Genomic DNA, 17,536 nt, shown 5'->3' with positions numbered 1-17,536 from the left:
AAGTCTCAATAGACCTTGTTCCTTTCCCTTTCACTTGATGCTTTCACTTGAAAATTAAATCCAACACATTTGTGGGAAAGGCTCCTTCCTGCCTGTGATTTATTTTGTACGACTCGAACGGCACGTGATCTTCTCCCATTGGGCATAAATTAGATGACCAGCTGGAGACAAGGCCTTGCACTTTGAACATGGTGAGCGTCATATTTTATTATATGCAAAATAACTTCTTATTAGCTTGTGCAAAGGAAGAAGACTAAATGAAGGGAAATCAGAACCCTAACAATTGCAGATGGCAAGGGCATAACATTTTTTCTGAAACTCAAATCAAATCATTCGACCACTTCTTGAGTGTCCATACACTGACCTTCAAATGTTATCGAAACAACTCTCGCTTACAACATGCTCTCGTGTCAAACATTTTTTAATACAGGGCACAACAGATTCATCCGCTTGGCATTAAAATTGGCCACACGTCTATCTTAACATTAGCCTGTCTCTCAGCCGAGGCCACTGATAGCTTATATAAATGTCATTCCAGACTGTGTGAACCCTGCACACTCACATTTGCAGCACAATGATCTGCTGACTCAAGACTTACAGAGAACTGTCCATCTCCAGAGCGTCAATAAAAGGCCCTATATACTCTGCCATGGGGCCAGACTAGTGCTTCATCAAACCCCTGCCAAACCTGACATTAGGCACGCTATACTGCAAGGGGGGTGGATTCACTGGGGACTCATCTATAGGCTTTATATCCAGGTCTCTACAGCCCAGTGCCCACAGCATAGGCCCTGTGTACCAGAGGCACCAATACACAATCCACCTTCAACCAGCTGTGCCCGGCTTCGAGCCCCGGGGGATCCAAAGTAAAGTGTTAATCGAAGGTGCTTTAGGCAAATCTGGCAAAAACATGTTTGCTGAAAAACAGTATACAAAAATAGCGTAACCTGCAATAGACCAAAAATATTATAATTAGGAGTTATTTGTCTATCCAGCACTAGAAAGCCCACCTGAACCTGATCTGTTTTAAGGTTTTTGTTTGTGCTTTGTATCTTTTCCTTGTTCACTATCATCTTTCTAATTCCCTGTTAAGAATCTTTACGAAAAGCTATCCGGATATGAGACGAGCTGTGTTACAAACTTGGAATACTGTGTAATGATAAAAAAATATGAAAAAAGATTTGCCCGTATCAATAATTTCAGTTCCAGTTAAAGTGCATGGTGTATTCAGAAAATGTTGAAAATGACATCTCCTACAGTGTCAGAATGTTAGTAACATATTACTATCTTTATTTATTATTTTCTTTTTTTCTACAATATTTTCTCAATAACATGAAGCATGGTATATCACATGCCACAAGGTGGTGTCTACAGCTAACAAACAGGCTCACTGTCTTTGGTCCGTCATTGTGTGATATAAAAGATAAAGGGTTGATCAAAGCAGCTCGTAGTAGTATGGGAACGAGTGGATGCTGTGTTCCGCAATCATGCATTTGACAGATGAGATATTCTGTAGCCTACATGTGCATCTGAGTGTAGCAGCAGGCATCAGCAAAAAGCGGCAGAGGAGGGTGGCACGGGTGCATCCAGGCTGCCGTGCAAGAGGATCACTGCCCTGTTTGATCACTATTCAGCTTACTTTATCTACTATGTGAGAGTGTACACAAAGGTCAAGCTTGCTGCGGGGGTTCACAGAACTGTTCTTCTGCCATATGCGTGGCCCTCATTTGACCTCAGTGCACAACGCTGTCCCTTTGGAGACCTGGCCTGCTTCATTATGCAGATAACTCCTGCACCTGCCTGACTGACCTTGTGTGAGTGCATGTGTGTGTGTTTATGTCTGTGAGCAGGTGCATCAAGGGAAAGAAAAAATACAAAAAAAAATCAAATTTCAAAACAGAAAAAAAGGCTGGTGTTTTATCCATATTTTTCTTATTTTAAACAAATACCATTAATATATCTACAACAATCTACCTCTCAATACTTTCCAACTCTCACCTCACAAACCTATTCATTCTGATAATGATGATCATTTAAACTTAAATATAAACTTTGAACCGTGAATTGTAGTTTTTTACCAAACATTACTAAAAAACAGGATTGCATTCTGCATGTGTTGGAAACTTGGCGTGCAAGCAGGGTGGTGTGTCTGGGATTGAGTCAAGACAAACTACAGTGCCCATGTTCCTCATAATGTAACATGTCACCCAGTGCAGCAGTGCGTCAGCTCAGTGATGTGTTTTAATAGTGTTTGGACAAAGGGAGGTCTATTGCTCCGTGGAATCAGACCTTTAGTAGAATTAACTCAAGTGTTTGTTTTGGTCTTTTAATTGGAAACATTGACAACCAAAAAGGTTGTTGATTTGGAATATATAATAAAAGATACCTATGTTTAAATGATATCCAATATATACCTCAAATACTTGAACTTCGCTTCATGTGTTTATTAACAACCTTAACCCAAATGAGTGCTACATAGAAATAAAGATGGATACAGGGACAACACATTTGACAGAGTAGGGTCTATGAGTCAATTGTGCTCTGTTAGCTCCTGTCATGAAGCCTGTGTTAGGCCTGGGCTTGTATTCAGCAGTAACAGGGCCTGCATTAGGCTGGCAGCCTTGTTTCTTAGCGAGCGCCAAGGGAGGAAGTCAGTTTGCTCGCCCCTATAGCTGCCTCATTGGTCTGAGGTCACTTCCTGTCGCTCCCTCAGCCCTTCTCCAGGGCTGCCCAATCAGCATGGGCCTGTGTGAGACCCCCCCACCCCTCTCTATTCACTGAGCAGACTCTGGATATAGTTACAGGACCACAGGGGACTGTCAGCTCTCTTTCTCTATTCTCATCTCCCTCTCTCTCTCTCTCTCTCTCCCCCTCCTACGACTCTCTGTTTTCCGAGTCTCCCGAGTGTTCTCCGCTGCCACCACCCTGTCCCTCTGCACTCCTAAGAAAATCCTTTAGATGAGAACTGCTCCTGTGCCTGCTCCCTCTAAGCATCCCTGACACCAGCAAAGTATAAGCCCATCTGCATATCCACAGGGCCTTGCGTTCCTGTGGCTCATGGTTTATGTATTTCACAGCTCCTTAAAACACAAACGCCTAATATTTCTCCCAAGTGGAGGACAGGAGAGGGAAAGAGGAAAAAAGTACTCTCAAAAAGAAAATGGTCTTTATTTCTGCGTGCTGTTTACTTTTTTTCGTATCCAGGCTGAAGTTCATATGCTGTTGAAGGTTGTTTGGGACACTGGGGCTTGCAGATTGCGGCTCGCGTGGTTAAGTGAACTTCTTGAGTAACAACGACACAGCAGCATGCAATTTGAATACTGTAAGTTTAAGGCCTTGGTAAAAGTGTTTGTGAATTTGATAGAGATGTCTTTTTTTGCTGGTGAGTAAAAAAGTCACAGCTATCAAGTGACGGTGACTAAAATACAGACACTAAGGTAACAAAAGACAGTCTAACTTTCTGATAATAGACCTACATATAACGCAGGGCATTTGCTTAATTAAAACTCTCCCCCACCAACACTAACAACACTGCCCCGTACTTGATTTAGACAATTCTACTGACGAGCAATTTGAATTCAGGCTCACTTTCACTATTTGGCTTTGGAGGTGAAAAATCTGATAGATTTACCCTCCTCTTTGGGGGCATAGTGAATGGTTCTCTGAAGCTCACTTTTAAAGGGTTTCCGTGCTGCTTGTGTCGCCAAAGTAGCACACCAACAAATTATATTAAGGACATCAATCAAGGCACTTCTTTGCTGAACCTAGTGAGTAAACAAGCGGGAGAACAAGTTGAGAATATTTAATAGGCGAGGAATGGGTTGTTTTGGGATAGCTACAGTAGACAGAACCAACATAGTCATCAAAGACGGGCCACGTCATACTAATAGGCCAGTGCAATACCAAGTTTCTAAACTGCCAAACCATGCCATAAACAGGCAGAAATATCCACTTGGAAGCGATCTCGTTCATGAAGAGTTTGCTTTCAGTTCTACCATCTGTTTCGTAATATTCTGCCTGATGTTGGAGCTGTGTATGTTAATAAACCAGAAACCATTTCGGTTTTCAGCGGACTCACTGCCGTATAGATACAACCCACTGCGGGATTGTGTGGATGGTAGCAGAGTAGACAGCTTCAGGCCTGTAAACAGTAGGTGGGTTTACTTCTCTCTTCTCTCCGCGGGAACTATCCATTAACAGATAATGGGGGGAAAATCAGAGTGATTAAGGCCCAGGGAATTATGGGTGAATACAAATTGACTCCACCTCCGTGTGGTGTGCTCTCTTGAGGTAGAAGCATTGCTCATAAGGAACAAACTCATTTCAGAAGTACTACCGAGGCCCATTAAAAAGCTGGAGAATGCTGCGAGATGGGGGTGGGAAGGTTGGTAGGTGGGAGCGCAAAGGGATGGACTCCCCCTGGACCCAAGCTGATTGGAGAACCGGCGCCTGGGGGGAACATTACTAATATCTATTTCCTGCCTCCACAGTTTTGAGAAGGACAGAGCGATTCAAGTGAAAAATGTAGAAAAATTAAACTGCAAGATTTAATCACGGCACGGCGAAAAAAAAAATTCACCCCCATTCTATCAAGGAGTTAATGTATTACATGAACAGTGATGGAAATGTGGTCGAGTGCTAGTAGCGAATAAAGGCAAGAAGAGGAGATTGGAAAACTACCACAGCATGAAAGGAGAAGCTTTTCACCAGTTTTGCCTTTAGGGAAGCAGGGCATGTAAAAGATATGTTCTGTTATACTGTCTGTCTGCAGGAGAAAAAAGTGTAAAAGTAAAAGATAAGCCAAACGAGGAACCAAAGCCCTCGTGTCAGGGTTTCCGAAGCTCGCTGCATGCCTGATGCTGTTTGCCAACCTCCAGTGGGAGAAGCAGAGGGGTTGAGGCGAGACCGTTGGCTGTGACATGTCAGCAGCGGCGACGCCCTCGCACAGCAAGAGCAAAGGATTCTGGGGGAAACAGTACACGTCTCTGGGAGAATGTCAGCTCTGATGCATATAGCAGCTTCGTTCAGAAGGTGCTAATCAGAGCAGGGCTAGGCTCATGCTAGGATCAGCCACTCAGCGCCTACATTAACCGCCTCGCAGCTCCCACAGCTAACCGAGGCCAGAGGTAGAAAGAAACACATAGACTGACAGCCTTTTTTTGTTGTCGAGATAAACATGCGTAACGCTTGAGTGGAGGTTACAAAAGGTTTAGCAGACTAGAACACCTTTTGGAGTTCACTAAAACACGGGGGACCAACACATTTCTTCTCCTCCCTATAAATGCCTAGATGTTTCCTTGAGTTATTTTGCCAAGAGCTCCTGTGCAGGTGTTATGCGATTTTTCACTCCGTAACAGCCAAATAAAGAAACTACAACCAATAGCCATTGTCAAGTCAGAAGATTAATATTAGTGGCATAAGAGACAAGAAACACAACTTTTAATATAGGCTATATATATATAGTTATCATTATTACAATGTTATCCATTTTATATCAGAAGACCCGAGGCCGTATGTATAAATGGTCTAAACAAAAGGAATGCGTGTGCGACTATTTAAAAAGAACCTGCTGTGTGCTTTGTGTTTTCTCTATGCATGGCCTTAATTTGGCGTTTACAAGCTTTTATGACTCAGCTGTGCTATGGCAACAAGGCAAACAGCAGCATAATATCAAAGAAGAAATTTGAGAGGGAAATCTAATTTGTATTCATATCGCCCAACGCCTGTTATATCTCATTGAATAAACATTTATAGATTTTATGTTGATATTTCTCATTCTACAAGCAGATCTTTTCTTATTATTCGAGAAGAGAGCTAATGTATGCTACGCAGAGACGTTACTTAACCCTACACAAGGTATGTCAAGAGGGGAGCCTTATAAAACTATAACATTTTATTTCAAGTATAGGCCTATGTGTTTTTATATCAATGTATCGATGTTCAGGGGAACTGGCAAGTACAATCAGATGGAGTTGGTGTTTCAGCAGGAATTGGCGCAATACTGTTTGCTCAAAACGATAACGTCTGCCATTTTAAGTTTTGAGCCTGGGCTGCACTACCTGCTGTTCCTACAGCTGAAGCACTACAATGGCTAAAACTCGGTCAAAAGAACAGTGTCTAGGTTGTGGAAGCCGAGGAAAAGAAAGGGTGAAATCCACAACAACAAAGGCCAGAGCCGAATACTTGTTAACGAATGATGTGTAGGCGCTTGCAGCTGCAGGCAGGTATGGAGGTCCGTTGGGGACAAACAGTGCAGGCTGCCGAGATGGATTGCATTGGAGCGCCGGACCCCCTGCAGCCACACAAACACCATTCTGGGCTGAAATGCTCTAATTTACTCCATACATGCCTATTCTAAACTGCTGTGCTTTCTCTTGTTAAAAGGAAATAAAGGTCAAGCAACTACGCCCCGACTTTCCAAGACTCTTGTTCTCAATGAAAGTTGCTGTGCAAAGTAAGAAAGAAGAAAATCACAAACAAGCAAATAAACTGTAGAATGGGCAAAGAAAAGAAACTCCCTGCGTTCCAAATGGCAAATAATTTCTTTTCACTATCACTACAGCTGAGCAATACAAGTATGTAGTTTGCATGCAATGGTAGGCAGTAGATTGTGGGTCGCTCAAACAAAAAAAGCATGCTGATTTCCACATTTAAAAATCCCGACCGGATGTACTGTAGTAGGGCATCTGGGTATTGTTTGAGCATGCTGCATCCCACCACATGTATTGGGACATCCTAATTTTTTTTCTAAGTATTGGTATTGGAACACAACAACTTTCTGTTGAGCAAAACAGAGGATAGAAGAAATGAGGTGTGAATCTCACCAGAATCTATTTCAGGTCTCAAAAGAGTGAGTGGCCTGAATGTAAAAAGTTAATTACGGGCACAGGCTTTTTTTTTCTGCGCTAGCCTCACACTGGCATTGTCAGACTGCGGCTCTATGGGGTCTAAGGGTCCACACAAAGGAGAAGGGGAAAGAGAGCTTTGCGGAGAGGCCCCTTGGCTGAGCTCACGGCATGGAACACTGTACAATTAGCCAGCCCCTGCGTTCTGCCGGCTTATAATTATCAGTGCTTGCCTTAATTGACTCCCTTAGCCTGCTGCAAAGGGACCACCCTCCCCCCTCCCCCTTACAACCCCGCCCCCCCCCCCCCCTTGCTCAACGCAGGCCACCGAGTGCCACGCCGGGCTCTCCAAAGTCATTTAGAAAAGCGCTCATATTTTCGACACAAAAAACGGGGGGGAACATTTGGTGAGAGAGAATTCATCATCAGGTGTCTAGAGGTTTTTCTTAATAGAAAAGCTGAGTCCCACTGAGTGCGCTCCGTGTAGCGGCCAGCCACGCATGCTCAGGACCAGCAAGCCGCCATTCGCAGCGGGCCACGAGACATTAGCATAATTTTATATAACACAGGCACCCGCGCTGGAAATTTAATACATCTCAGCAAATACGAGACAGGCGTTTTGCATAATTTTTTTCTTCTTCTTCTCACTCTCCAACCTAGCCTTTTTACTCTCTCCCTGCTATCTCTCCGTCCTCGCTCAATGTCTCTCCACCGTCTCGTCTTGCTGCCACTCTCCTTTGCCCCCCGCCCTCCCTACACACAACCAGCCTTCTCCTCTCTCTCTCCCCTCGCCCCATGGTGCTGCTCTCACTAGGAGAGGGGAAGTTCATTACCTCAGCTAAATCAGAATTAGTCCCTTCATTTTGACGGGGCGAACTTCATTAGAAAGGCCCTTCCTTAATCCAGCAGGGAGAACTGATGAATCTACATGGGGGCAATAATTTGCTTCACACAGCACATTCAGCCACTTCCTCCACACTGTTCCCCCTCTTTCTTTTACTCCTGTCTATCTAGCTTCATGGACTTATGGTTACATTTTTATTAGATCTACAGCAAAAAAAAAAGAAAAAAAAACTTGAGAAAGGAAAACACCTGCATATAATTAACTAATGGCAGCAGAAAGGGTGTAAAGAATGAGTTATGCTGTTTGGAATGTCCCGTCTCCCAAACAGGCTTCAGGGCCTCTGGAGCAGCCATGGTTGACTTGGCTGACACTCAAACACAGGCTGAATGAGCTCGGCTGAAAGCAGACTGTGTCTGAGGACACTATTGAAGGTCATTTTTACAATGCCAGGGTTCCAATGTTTTGAGATTAACACATTTGTCCAGTGCATGTAGGTAGAATGAAGACTTAACATAGGAATAGGAAGAACATTTTCAGTTTTTGTTTTTGTTTCCACAGTTTTCGTGAGGATCTCTAAAGAGACAGAGCTTCAGCAGTATTGTCCAGATCCTTAGAGCAAACTAGAGAGGGGAGAGAGAGACAGGAATCAGGACAGACAGCCCCTGACTGCCGTACCACAGCGCCTGGTGTCAAACAGATGTGTAGCTTGGCAGCTACGCTCCCCGGAAAACAGAGAGCCCACGGATTCCAGGGTGGCGTTGAGTCGGGCTGCCCTCCCCTCTCCCCCCCACACTGTGGCCCTGCAGTCTCCCTCCCTCATCACCTCCACACAGGGGTCCCCTGACTGGTAATCTCGTCCCTCGAATGTGAAATCTCCGACAGCGATGCCCCGCGCTTTTAATCCCCGCCACCTCGGCTGATGGGTAAATTGGAATGGCGCACCCTGCTGGCGCCGAGAGCTCCGAACAGACAGCGGGACACACATGCTGAGGCGCCCCTCGCACGTTCTGTCTAATATAGTGGACATGCACACTCTCTCCAAGCTGCAATATCCATGCACATACACACAGTCCACGGCACGCCCCACGGATGTACACACGGGAGCAAACACACGTATACACACAGTCGCACGTTGGCAAGAGCTTCAGGTGAATCGCATACACACAGCCTCGTAAATATACACAACGTAGACTACGGATGCAAGGTAAGTGTTTTTGCAATCTGCATTAAGATTGCATACATGCTAAATAAACAGATACAAATAACTGAGTCAATACAAGTTCATATTTAAATGTTTTTCATCTGGATATAGGGCTCAGCTTGGGTCCTTTTGCAAAAACCACACCTGACTTCTGTTGCCATAGTTTCTGTTATAGGACAGAATAGCCTACACATAACAGAAAAACTGTGCAAACCGCAGAGGAAAAGAGCACATTGCCAGGCCCACAGCATGTATAATAAGCATTGCTTACTTGATGTTTTACAATAAGCATACTGCAAACATCAACAAGATCTTTTTAAATTATTATCATTTTCTTTTCAAAACATGGACGGGCATCAGGCTATAGGATTTCCCCAGAGGGCTGGTTTAGTTAGTATATACGAGGCTTCCACTCCATATATCTGTCTATTTTTCATCTCCCGGCCGATGCTCTGAAGCATGTGTGAACGGTTGAGTCCACCCTCAAATCGCAGGGACGTCCTGAAATAGTCAATGGGACCTGGAGGGGCTAAAGATCACTGCAGAAGAAGCCACAGAGGCCTTCCTGTCAAAGGCAGTGCTTTCAGGGGGGCCAGGGGTGAGGGGAAGCCAGAGGGAGAGAGAGCCAGAGACATGACATACATTTCATTACACTTAAACCAACTGTGGGTTCAACTCCGAGCCCTGGATTTCCAATGGCGCCTCAAAGGATGGAGTAAGTGGAGGTATAAGAGAATGTTTTTTTTCTTTTTTTTACAAAGAACACAATGGGTTGGGTTGACAAAAGGCAGGCAGCTGGACTAATTGCTTGGGGGCCAGTAGGAATATTTTTCTTCTAAGTACTTTCGGTTTTAAAGCTCAATTTAGCGGTGTACTTCATTCCGGCGGAACATTAAATTCCTTAAAACGTAAATCTCCCCCACTTTAGCGTGCAATTAGAAGGGATATTATGATTAAGAGTCCTATTTCACAACTTTAACACATAAGTATCTTTTTAATATCTGATTTTTTGCGAATACTCATTACACACAGTTCCGTGGCCAAGTTGATCATATTGACATTGAATTGGTGCTATATTTCTTAAGGTGACTACAGCATCAGAAGAATCTCCTCTCTTCCGTTTTCACTGTCGTCTGATGGCCCCGTTTAATTTCTGCCCATAAACACAATCTGAGAACTAAGGGCTCGAGATGAGAGATGGGCAAAACAGTACTTATCCCAGTCATGCTCAGAGGTGCCCATTTCAGCGAGAGCTCTCCTTGCCTTGTAGAAAGAGAGAGACTACTTGTCCATTAAGACTTTCAGAGGATGCTCTCAGAAATGAGAGGCCATATCTCTGTAGAGGTCTTCAGGGAGTGTGAACACTTGGGCTTGGGTTAAAGGATGGTGTACTGAGGTCTAGTGTAGTGAAGTGTAGTGCCCAATATGCACAGGGTTAAACCCACACAAGCCACACAACTTCCTGCCTTTATGCCGTTATCTCTCTGCAACGTCTTTTAAAGACACACTATCACTATCATCGCTGCTACATTATGGAAAATATAATTTACAATCTAACCTACTTTGCTCTACAAAGAAACGTCTATTTAAAAATCCCTTGGAGTATTATTAAAAGGGCTATAGAATTACAAAACACTATTATTATTGCTCGCTTGGGGGGAGCCCTCGCTCATTAAGCTTCAAAAGATGTTCGTGGGTTTTGATTATTCTATCAGCTCCGCTCTCTTATTGTAGTGACAAACTCCTGCTATTTTGTTGCCAATCTCCTTCCAGCTGTCACATCTTTTGAAAGATCACAAGAAGCCCTTCAAACACACTTGCGATACGTCCTCAGATTCACCAGTCATCGCTTGATTCCCCCATTGAATTTGTTGGGATTAACTTGGAGGAAGAAACGTCTCCGTATTTCTTAACCGGTTGCTACGTATCTGACATCAGAGTGTATGAAAATTCTAGCATACTGGTATTGTCCAGGGGAGGGAACCCTCACTCTAACCGTCAGCACATCTCCAAGTGGGACAGGGATGATTAAAACACACCATGGCTGTGACTGACAGACTCCCCACTGTTTTCCAGAAGATGACATGTCTCCAAGTCACACTGAAAAGCAACTCCTCTAATTTTAACTCTGACTACAACACCGACCCCCTCTGTCAAAACCAGCAAGGAGAAAATAAAAAAACTGCCATGCTGAGATTCTTAGCCACAATAAAAGTGATAACAACTAAACAGAGAAATAAGTTTAAAAACAACAATAGGGAGGGAGGAGACAAAAGGGGTGAGAAGGCGCCATGTCCCCCTGGTGCACACAAACAGCAGGAACCTGTGAGCTTGTGACAACACCTTCAAACATTTCTGTTACTTTCACAGAAATATCTGATGCTGATGCTCCAATGTGATGCTTCCGCAGCGGTCTTGTCCCAGCGCACATTCGACTTGGCAAGCTCTCGGTTACCAAAAAGAGAAAACAGCCTCCCTCACGGACTGTGTTTGACATTTGTCATGACAGGAATACAGTGCGAGGAAGAAAGGAAAAAGAGGAGTGAGAGTAGAGGTGGTAGGGGAGGAGTGGAGGAGTGGCAGAGGGTGATCGATGTGTGAAATTGTACGTGTGAAAAAAATAATTTGGTGTTCTCTGGGATTCTTGCAATTCTTATTTTTTCCACGATAAGGGGGACAGAGAGGGGGGGGTTTCCTGTTATTGTCACGTTGTGTGTAGAGAGCTCAGGGTCGCGCACTAAATGATTCACCGAAAAAAGGAATCTATTACATTGGCGTCAGCAAATCAGCCCGGGCGCCCTTGTGGGGGAATTCTTTTTGTGTGTTTTTATTGAAGTCTGCACTGAGCGCGCCCAAAAAGCTCTGACAGGGGGCCCCCGAGGGCGCTTGTCTTCACCTCCAAATCAGAAGATGGAGAGACGAATCTCCCTCTGTGCTCTCAATTATACCCCTCAACACCCCCCCTCCTCCCACACACTTTTGCACACAGACTTGCAACCCCCCCCCCAAAAAAAAAGAGTGAAAGAAGAAGAAGAAGAAAAGTATCTTCAGTAATACAGTCCCTGTGGAGAGCTCTGCGATTGCTCTGCGCTGCTGGAACAGCTGACAGGCTGGATGCGGCGGGTCCGTTTCCCAGCGGTCTGTCAGACTTGGTGCTAGAGCATGATGGTTAGTAGCTCTCGGGGGACGTGCCTCTTTTACTTGCCCCCTATACGTACACCCCTCACATGACAGGCCCCTCCTATGACCCATAGAAGCACCGTGGCTGTGTCACAATTACTGATGCTGGATAGGTGGAACTCTGGGTTACGTGCCCCCTCATGTCTCTTAAACCTCTTCCCATTCTCCCCGGTGAGTGGGAGAGAGAGACCCATCTGAGGCTCCTGGCACATTCATGGGAGGTTAGGGTGTGTGGGGGGGACTGGCAAAAAAGGGGTGGAAGAGAAATGTGGGAGTTGTAATTTGATCGGAGGGCACAGCTGCATAAACAGGGGGTATCGAGGAATTTCTGTCGGCTTGATGGAATTGACTTTGCATGAATGGCCCCCTTTCTCCCCCCGAAATGGGCCATTTTCCACATGTCTCAATGAATATGACAACCTCTCTCCAGCAATATGGGGGTAATACTGGAACGGCAACACCAGACAGGGGTAAAGCTTGGGTCTTTTTTTCTCGAGTTGTTGAAATTCTCCCCCCCTCTCTCTTTGGCTGGTCTTTTCGAAAGACCTCATCCAAGTCCTACTGCCTGACCTGTCAAAAGCAGCCACCCCATCCCCTCTAAAAAAATAAAAAATGCCCAAACAAAATAAACCAACAACTGCTGGCAGGGTCAGAGGGCAGCTGCTCTGGGGTGCCTGGACTCTGGCGGGGCCCTCGGATTGGTGAAAAGGGCAGTGAGTAAAAAGGGGGAATCTTTTCAAAGTGAAATCTCCAGCTGATGGCTTAGAGCTCCACACACACACACACACACACACACACACACACACACACACACACACACACACACACACCACCGTTTGTTTTTCTCTTGCCGCTGTCAGGAGTTCTGCCCGAGCCATTTGGAAGGATTAGAAAAAAGCGGGGGAAGAGGAAAAACTCAACTGGGCAGATCGTGTGTACTGTATTGGTCTGAGTGATGGCTCCAGGACCCCTCGGAGAGTGATAAACCTTTGACCTTGACAGCCCCCCGCGGTGACCCCTGACCTCTGGCTTTGTGCCACAGTGTCAGTGAGACAGGTGCAGGCTGGAGACTGACCACACCCCAACCGGCAAGGCAAACTATCCCTCATCTGACCTATACCTGTACTGACGGCCTGTTACTTTTCTATTTAAAGAAGACGTCAAACACCTGATGTCACTAAATGAATTAGTATACACACAGGAAGGATGTAAGTATACAGGTTGTGACAGAAATGCTGTATAGCAGAATACAGTCATACTGCATTTGCTACACCGATACTGAAAAATCTTTTTCAATATATTTTTTTATATGAAACAGTTAAAAGGGAAATGGGAGAGACGGCGGAAAACTCCACTGGCACAGAGTCTCTGAATGGAAGCCGAGAAAGGCATTCAATGTACAAATGGATTAAGTTCCATTTAAAAAATAAAAGCACTTAGTGTAATGATACATACTGTTATGTAAGAAATACAAGTGCGGATAGTGAGACATTTGCGGTGAGCGGAAGAACGGGACACGTCATGCGGCCTCGTTTTTTTTCTGCTCCCACAGCGGGCACTAGCTCCAAGGTCGCGCCAGTCTTTGCCAGTCTTTCTGCAGATCCATTTCCTCTCCCTGGCTACTTCCCTCATGTTGTTGGCCCAGTGATTCAGTGCCTTGCATTAAGAGCAATTCACCTGCCTCCGGCGTCCCAGCGGCACAGATCCCCTGGGGGAACCAGGTGGAGCATAAAAAAAAGTTCCACATATGGTAAAGTCAAGCTGCTCGGAGGCTGCAGAGTGTCTGCTGTGGGGGGGAGAGAGGCTCCTAAAAGGCCCAGCTGGTACTTGGAAAAGGGCTTCTGCATTACTACACCTCAGTGTCTGTTTGGGCTCCCCTTTGGAAAGTGTTGGCCGGCGCACATGACCAGCCATTTTAGATTTCTCCCTCATACCCTGCCTCATCCCTCGCTCCTTCCCTCCCTCCCCGCCTTCCAACTGGTTCTGTATCCAATTGAACATTTGGTCCTCCACTGCTGGTTAATCAAATTCCTCCATCTGGCCCTCTCTTTCCCAGTGGAACACAAAAGGTGCAGCCTGAGCCCGGGTCCAAGTGCATATTGGGAGGGAGGAGGGGGAGAGGGAGACAGGGACTGCCTACCTAACTTACACAGCCCAGTCAACTAGATCAGGTAAGGAGCATGAGGCCAGGCCTGATCGTTTTGGGCAAACAGGAACAGCTTGGGACTAAGTATCAGAGCCCTGCTGTTCATATAGAGCTCGGGGACGGCAAGTGGGTTCATATGACAGTAGGAGGGTTTTATGAGCTAATACCTCCACATACACTGTAGAATACATAATAGAGAGGAGCCTAAGCACTACACAGGCTACAACAGAAGGGAACTAGCACTGCCCTGTTACTGATGCTATTTTGTGTCTGTGGCAGCAGAGGGCACTGCTCTCGGTGAACACTGCCCAGGAACAAAGACAAAAAAAAAGAAAAGGGAAAAAAAGGAATAAAGACATTTATGTTAAAACTGCAAAGTTGCTTTGTTGTCTCCTTTACACCGCCTCCTTGAGTTCAAAGTAGCAGTGTGTCAGTTTTTTTTGTTAAAGCAGTGTCTAAGCCTGTACTCTGATCAAAAAAAGAGCTATCTTAAGATATCACACAGAGCCAGCAGTGATCTTTAAATCCCCGGGAGAGAGTGCGTGCGTAGCCGTCACAAAATATCTCCTTAACTACACATTTAATAGAAAAGACCTTTAAAAAAAGGAGTCCTGCTGCCACACAAAGTTAGATAGGATTTAAAGTGCAGTCAAAATGCTTCCCTTACAACTGTGACACATCTGATCACGTCTGCTCTTTTGCTCCGATTCAGCAGGAGAACCTGAGGCGAGGTGAAGACGGGGACATAAATTGAGTCACAGATATACGGAAACACATGGCATCTCAAGTGCTAGCTCTATCCGTCCATAATATCTATTGTATGATTTCTATTCATGTCCACCCATCCTTTCCCCCCTGCCAGGTGGCAAAACATGTGTCAATAATTAAACTGCTTTTACATAACAGGATACAGGAACACAATGCAATTTGCTCCCCATATTTCATTGGGCCTTTATGAAAGCACATGAGAGAGTGTAATTAATCAAACCACTGGAATATGTGAACGGCAATTTCCACTTAATGGCACTTACAGGGATTGGGTCCCTTAAGCACCACGTTCTGTCTACCAAACGAGGGGGATTCATTTTCATCTTCATAGTTCAGACAATAAAAACCTGGTGTGGATGTTAAACAACAGCCATTTGAAAATTAGGAAATTGGAAAACAACAACAGATAGAGTCTGTGTGTGTGTGGCCTGCTTTTTTGGACGCGCCATAACTGGGATGAGAGGATGACTTGAGTTCATGTGTGGACTTCAGAAATGATTATTGCTTTTAATGATCTTGCCTTGACCTCAAAACCCTGAGAGTGTGTCCTGTATTCACCTAAACCACCGGAGGCTAACCGCTTCCCAGCCAGGGACAGGAAGCCAAGAATGATTGGCTGCTTTTAGTGGCTTTTCTGAGAAGAAGATAGTCCGAGTCTAAATGGCACCCATGTCCCTAAAAGTGTTTCTGTCTCTCCCCCACCTCTCTTTCTCTCTCCCTCTGGCTCTCCAAAGACTCCTCTAAGTGCAGCATCTTGTTTCAGTAATTCAGCCAGGGCAGAGACAGTGGAGAGAGGAGAAGTAATCGATTTCTCTCTCATTTGGTTCCTCCTAGACTTGCTGTAAAGCCTCTTGGGGAGTTCTGGACTATTGGACAGGACAATGTTATGGGAAAGAGTGTCATTGCGTTTAAGGTCATCGTTACACCAAGGTTTCATTTTGAGTGTATTTTTATTGGTATATGGAACAGAGTAGACAAACAAACAACGCCGCCGCCATTTCCAGGACGGCTCGACATCGAGATGAGCCCCCTGTTCTCAAAACGAGCACTGTCATTCTGAATGATAAGAGTAAAATATCATGCACCACACAGCAATATGATCCATTGTGGAGAGATACACTCTGAAAAAAACTGCAGCTAAGTACCAAGCTTTTAGCAAGGGCCATAGGTAAACCTTGTATCTATAAAAAGACACCATTACTAAATAATTTAGAGGAAATGCCTTTACTGTGTATGATTACTATTTCTGCTTCATATCATATCTTTCTTTCCAAAAGAAGGGATAAAGAAAAGGTAGAGATATACAGCAGATTTAAAAAGTTGCACTGCAATATTAGAAATCCAACATTTAAAACAAAAATTCAACTATTTGTATCCCATGTTGAATGCTGGCATTAAGGTTCACCACATGATACATTACTATTGCGTTTGTTTGTATTACTGTGACACATTTGTTTATTCTTTTTTTTTACAGGAATCATTTATGATTTTCAAATGACTGAATTGATAGGATGAAACCATAATGTGCACATATAATGTAAATAAACTAAATTGGAGGTATGGTGAGTAGTTATGTTGTCTGTGGCATTTAATTTACATCAACACTGAGGTAGTTAATATTTGTGATATGGACTATATAAATACAATGTATTTGATTGAATTGCCTGTCCCTTTAAATATTAGCATTATTAAGCAGTGCCAGTGATGTCCTTCCTCATGTTCTCCTGGCCTCATTAACAGGTTATCGGTTGGTTAAAGAGGACCTATTATACTACTTTTCTGGTCTTAATTTCTTGTTTTACACTGCTATAGAGCAACCTGACACGAATCACATCACAAAAAACTATGTAGATTTTCGGGAAGCTCTTTCTCTTATTTTGGCGATTCAGCACGTCCTGTCAACACTTGAGTGTGTGTGCTTCGGCAATCTCCGCTCCCTCCGCCTGTGCATCGGCCATCTCCGCTACCCTCCCCCCCCTCCTGCAAACCCCACTCCGTTGTGATTGGTTACCTTCCTTCCGGAACACTTTCAGTGGCGGGAAGCGCGAGCATGGACCTATAAGGGCGCGAGGCAGACGCGAGGCAGACGCGAACAGGGAAGTGACAGCATTACCATACATGGAAACATCCGCGTGGTGACTTCACAAAGTTACATGCAACGTCACAAAGTTACAAAGGGTAGACCGCTTTGAACACGTGACTTCTCGACTGGCTAGAATAGTGTTTAGTGCTCGGCACAGACACCCCAGACGGTCAGCAGGGAATACGTCGAAATGCATGTAAGTCATTATTTGATAATTTAGTATGGTTAAGCATGACTATGAATCATCATAACAACGTTTATAGGTCATAAAAGTCAAAAAGCATCATAGGTCCTCTTTAAGTCCCTGCCTCTAGTTTCTGTGAAACTAGAGGCAGGTTTCTCCTGTGAATGTATGCCCTTTATGGTCTCTTATCATTAATTATTTTAGTTTTAACTCCATACTAACCTGCTAAATTCTTAATAACAGTCCCCGGTTGAGCTCCCATTCATTTATATCTGATTCGAGATA

General features: G+C 44.6%; 1 protein-coding gene across 5 annotated transcripts in view; it reads right to left on the bottom strand.

Annotated features, from left to right (window-relative positions):
• znf521 (zinc finger protein 521) overlaps positions 1-17,536 on the bottom strand; it is a 108,621-nt gene that overhangs the window by 18,530 nt on the left and 72,555 nt on the right. The window lies entirely within an intron of this gene.

The sequence above is a fragment of the Ammodytes marinus genome (genome assembly GCF_949987685.1).
Source record: "Ammodytes marinus genome assembly, chromosome: 9".
Lineage (NCBI taxonomy): Eukaryota > Metazoa > Chordata > Actinopteri > Uranoscopiformes > Ammodytidae > Ammodytes > Ammodytes marinus.
The sequence above is the reverse complement of the archived record's forward strand: the minus strand, read 5'-3'. Positions and strand labels throughout refer to the sequence as shown.